We start from the raw sequence: 6,000 nt of genomic DNA, 5'->3' as shown, positions 1-6,000 counted from the left end.
CTTGAACTGCACAAGTCCGTCGGATTGCACAATGGACATGAATGAATGAAGGTGATGAGAAAGGATGCTCACATACTCGTCACCTGTCAGAGGCGTATCTAGAAGTATTAGGGGTCCCATATCACTCCAAATGCACACGATCCACACTATTACAGAGCATCAACCAGCTTCAATAGTCCACTGCTAAAGTGCAGGGTCCATGGATTCAAATGTGTTCAAATGTATGTGAATTCCTAAGGGATCAAACTGCTGGACCAAACTCCAGTGTTCACGGACCCAGATAAGGTGTAAAGCTTTGTGTCGTGCAGTTATCAAGGGTACACATGTGGGCCTTCGGCTCCGAAAGCCCGTATCGGTGATGTTTCATTGAAAGATTCGCACGCTGACACTTGGTTGGTTGGTTGTTTGGGGAAGGAGACCAGACAGTGTGGTCATCGGTCTCATCGGATTAGGGAAGGAAGTCGGCCGTGCCCTTTCAGAGGAACCATCCCGGCATTTGCCTGGAATGATTTAGGGAAATCACGGAAAACCTAAATCAGGATGGCCGGACGAGGGATTGAACCGCCGTCCTCCCGAATGCGAGTCCAGTGTCTAACCACTGCGCCACCTCGCTCGGTGCTGACACTTGTTGATGGCCCAGCACTGAAATCTGTAGTAAGTTGCAGAAGGGTTGCACTTTTGTCTCGTTGAACGATTCTCTTCAATAATCGGTGGTCCAGTTCTTGCATGATCTTCTTCGGAGGTTTGATGTTTTAGAGGATTCCTAATGTTACAGTACACTCGTGAAATGGTCTTACGGGAAAATTCCCGTTTCAGCGCAACCTCGGAGATGCTGTGTCCTGTCGCAAGTGTGCCTACTATAACACCACGTTCAGACTCAGTTAAATCTTGATAACCTGCCATTTTAGCAGCGTAACCGATCTAACAACTGCCCAAGACGCTTGTTGACTTATATAGGCGTTACCGACCACATTACCGTATTCTGCCTGCTTACATATCTCTGTATTTCAATACACATGCCTATACCAGTTTCTTTGGCGCTTCAGAGTATATCACGTAGTAACACATCTCTAGCCACAGGGCATACTTGCTTGCTCATAGGTTGCGAATGTGCAGTGGGCACATGGACGAAGGGATTCCTCTGTGGAGCACTAAAGTATAACCTGCAATATGATGTCTAGTGACCAAGTTCTTTAGCTGTCGCACCACACTCGACAGCTGCTCGTCTGCGTGAAAGCAAGTGAGGGAAGTGCTGGCTGAGTGAACCTAAGCTGCATGGCCAATGAGTGGTAACGGATAAAGTCGCTCACAAAACTTCGCCAGGCAGATGTAGTGCGGTACTTGGTACCGGTTGAGAACCGCCACGCTATGCTGCTTCAGTAGTTGACAAAGTGAGTGAATAAAATTCAAGATTTGTCCATCACTGAGGGTCATACTGGCAAATTTCATTCCCGAAGATATCATGAAAATATAAAACTTTTAAGCACGCTCGAATGGCGCTTTAGTTTTGAGCAAATTCTCAAGTCACTCTTGAGCCAAGACATCACAACCACTTTTAAAACGAAATGCAGTGTGAAATGGATGCGACAAGTCCTTGGCAGGTTTCCAGAGATAGGTGCACCGGATTTCTATGCACAAGTCAAACATCTTCCGTAAATTACGTGCCAGAGAATGTGGGTGCTGAGCTGACAATTCTTACTCTCCCAGGTGTGTTCCATTGGGCTTAGGTAAGTCAGATTTGGTAACGAAGACGCCCTTGTGGGTCCACTATCATATTCCTCGAATCTGGCCTTGTGATACAGAACGTATTCTGTTAGAGTGTCCCATCACCGTCAGATATGGCTACAAATATTCAGGAATGTAGGAAGTCCATAAAAATATTCATACCTTACAGTAGTGCCTTCCGTTGCTATCACGGGACCCCCGGAACCTCAGGTGAAGGTCCACTTAGAGTAATACTGTCCTAACACTCCACCTCATTCACCTTGGCATTTATTTGCAGGTGGAGACAGGTAAGTGCCCACAGTCCGCTGTCACCATAAGCTCTGGACATGCTTCAGCGATCATTGTACAGCGCGGCAGTGAAACATTGTGTGTCACAGGAAATGGGGATCTCGGCTTGACGTGGATCAGGAGGACGGTAAAAATCTTCATTGAAAAAACCCTCGATCTCAAGGTGTGCTGCACTCCAATGAGATGCATGTCTGTTGAGGTGGAACATCTGTTAACAGGTGACCTCTTTGGAACCTGCATCACCTCAGTTGTATAAGTCTTACTCAGGCACGTGGGGCTCTGTGTCAGTGGACCCCTATTTCCCTAGGTGCTCGTGGGAATGAAATGGAGCCCTCGAAGTTTTCTCCTTCTCCCAGTGGAAAGGCTGGAACGCTGGTAGGTACTAATACCCAATCAAATAAGAGGGCTCATGTAAACAGTCCTCCAGACTCAGAGGTTATACAGAATGTGTCCACGAATAATAATAATAGAACGCGTGCTGCTGGTCAGAACGTGTTTGATTGTGAAAGGGAAAGAGGAGAGTTTTGAGAAGGTTTCGCCTTTTTTTATTCAAAACTGTTTGGAGAACATCGCAAGTACACTATAGTCTGTCAATCGATTGCGTAATGGCACGGTGTTGGTTGCAACTGCTACTTTCCAACAAGTGACAGACCTCCAGAAATGTAAATGCCTTGGAGAATATGCCATAGAGACGGAGCTCCACAACACCTAGAACAATAGCAAAAGTGGAGGCCTGGCAGGCATTCCCAAGGAGGAACTGAAAGATGAGTGGGCTCAATAATGGATCGTAGATGAGAAAACTTATATAATGAAAAGCGTGGGTAGCGATCTAGTAAAATCTGACTCCTTTATCCTTACCTTCAATAGAATGAAGCTCCCAGAGCGTATCAAGGCAGATTTTCTTTGCCTAAGTGTACTGCCCTATGTCCCCAACCCAAGACGTTTTGGGCACACCACCTTAGGATGTAAAGGTGAAGCCACTTGTGGCAAATATTACAATGTTGCCTTGACAGTGTTGGTTGCTCTTCGCCTCTAAAGTGTGTAAATTGCGCTGGGAACAATTATCTGGAGTAGGGATTGCAGTGTCTTCCTTGAAGAAAGGAAGACGCAGGAAGTTTCTTGATAAAAAAAGAGATGCAGGAAATTAAAACATCGAAACGTATCCCGTATATGAGGCAAAGTAGATCTCTAAGGCTATGCAGCCTCCCACATTCACTATATTTATTGCTTCGGCCCTTAAGAAGACTATTTCGACAAAAATGGCTCTTAGCACTATGGGACTAAACATCTGAGATCATCAGTCCCCTAGAACTTAGAACTACTTAAACCTAACTAATCTAAGGCCATCACACACATCCATACCCGAGGTAGGATTCGAACCTGCGACCGTAGCGGTCGCGCAGTTCCATACTGAAGCGTCTAGAACCGCTCGGCCACACCAGCCGGCACTATTTCGACAGCAAATGCTTCCGAGCAAACGGAGATTGGTTATGGCAGCACTAGCACTTCCGTTTGTCATTGTACTTGTCAAACAGCAGTTGTGTAAGAGTCCATAGCCCTCCAAGAACATCATAGAAAGCCACAGTCGCCATCATTGCGGAGCTCCTCCTATCCGCAAAGGTAGAGACCTGTAAAAATTGCAGCACTGCCTCTGCCGCTGCTGTGGTAGTTCCCACAAAGCCCTCCAAGGCCAAGAAAGCAAATGGGAAGCTCCCACTAAAAGTTAAAACATGTTTTAGACCATCAGACATTTCTGCTGCTTCTGCTTCAGAGCCAATGAAATTCGAAGGCAGCCCAAGCCAACCATGATTGCCCAAGGCTGACCCTCCACCCACTGCGGGCTCTCCACCCCGGAGGAAGGATAGGGTGAAAGTGCAACCTCCATGATAAATGGCTCCCGTACTGCAGTGGACCATGAATGAATACAGGACTCATGTGGAAGAACTGCTACTCCTGGAACAGGCCAACCCTTGTGCTTGTGTTTACAGGAAACACATTTCAAAGCCACTGATGCCCCTGTGCTACACGGCTATACCCTCCACCGAAAGAAGGACCTGACTGGGGAAAGAGCCGGGGGAGTGTTGCTGTGTTTGTCAATAACTACACCAGCCCTCTGCTCTCTCCTTGGTTACTGACTGACAAGCAGTAGCCATTGCAGTACATGGTAGGTCAGAAGATCACTATCTGCTCACAGTACTTGCCTCTGCAGAATGCACGGGCAGTCCCACACATTTCTTGTCTGCCAATTGGTCATCCTGAGCCATCGACCTCTAATTTAGCTCTCCAGCCCTTGCAGATTCAGCACAGTAGGATGCAAGTGGCGACCTTCATTCCAGTGAACACTTCCCCCTGTGTATCCACGAACTGGATGTAGGATTGCTTGAACAGAAGTCATCGAAATGAATGATCACCAGGAATATCTGGGCCCTGTTCAGGCAACTGGCTGTATTTGAACACCACGACAGCGTTCAGGAATGGTGGGCCACATCACATAAGTGATCGATCCATCATGCCGCTGATCTATCGATACCAAAGTCCTTGGGTCATCCTAGGAGGCGACCTGTACTTTTGTGAACAGATGAGTACTGTCCAGCAATCTGGGACAGGAATGTGGCCCATTGACAATTTCAAAGTCACCTAACAGCAGACAGCCTCGCAGCCTTTCGAGTCGTGTGAGCTAAGGCTCGACGAGTAATTAAGGAAAGCAAGAGGAGGTCATGGCAAGCGTTCCTGGACTCCATCAACCATTCCACTTGTTTTACAAAAGTATGGGAAGCCATCCCGATGATTTCCGGTAAACACAGTTGTCTACCAATACCAGCAGTGCTGAAACTGGGGTATCTCCAAACAACGCCTAAAGACGTCGCTCAGATACTGACAGAGTTTTTTGCTAAAACTACTGCAAAGGCCAGGATCCGGCATTTCGTCGCTTCCGTGCGACTGTAGAGAGTGGAAAGTTGGGCTGCAGATCCGACAATTTTGAGTCTTACGACTACACCTTCTCTATGTTGGAGCTGGAATTTGCGCTCTCTGAGACATGATACTGCACCCAGTCACGACCAAATCCTGTTCTGCATACTTTGACATATGCCAGCAGTGTCAAAGGAAATCCTCCTCGAATATTTTAATTTGGTATGGCAGACGGCTCCTCAAACCAGGGAAAGACTGCACATGTCCCAGTGGTTATTGGAATATCGCCTTAACAACAGTATAGATAAGAACCCTGGAGCGAACGGTTATCTGTCGCCTGGTCTGGTTGTTAGAGACGAGGTAAATCCTTAAATCTCTCGGAACTGCATCACGGGTTGTAGCCACCTCCCCATTTTCACACGGTCTTTCCTGTCTGAGTGGGTCTTAAGACCCGAGTTGGTGACATGCTGTGAGATGGTTTTGTGCAGGAGAATGGTGTCCCTCAGGGAAGTATGTTAAGTGTTACCCTCTTTGTCATAGACGTAAACAATATCATCTCTACAGTAAGGACTCCTGTACAGTGCTCCTTATTTGTGGACGACTTTGCTGTTTTCTGTTCCTCCTCCAGTGTTGCAACAACGAGTTGTCAGTTGCAACTTACAGTGCGGGGTTAGCGGAGTGGGCTACACAGAGAGGTTTTTCAGCTTTCTGCGGATAAGTGTGTATACGTTCATTTTATTCGTCCTCGTCGTATTTTTAATTTGCATGTCTCACATATGAGGGACACCGTTCTGCATTTTAGAGACACAGTGTGGTTTCTAGGCTTCATTTTTTATTACAAATCGTGGTGGTTGCCACACTTCATAGATCTGAAATCCAGGACCATGGAGGGACAGAACATCATAAAGTGCCTTGGGGACCGGTCTCCGGGAGTGGACAGGGCTAGTCTGCTCTAGTTTTGTAGGGGTTTCATGCGTCCATGCCTCGACTATGGATGTTCAGTGTATATATCATCGAGGTCTTATTTGAAGATCATTAACGCTGTCCACCACGAGGGGATTAGGCTGGCCACAGGTG

This window comes from Schistocerca cancellata, chromosome 8 (assembly GCF_023864275.1).
Source record: "Schistocerca cancellata isolate TAMUIC-IGC-003103 chromosome 8, iqSchCanc2.1, whole genome shotgun sequence".
NCBI classification, from domain to species: Eukaryota; Metazoa; Arthropoda; class Insecta; order Orthoptera; family Acrididae; genus Schistocerca; species Schistocerca cancellata.
Note: the sequence above shows the minus strand (reverse complement) of the source record.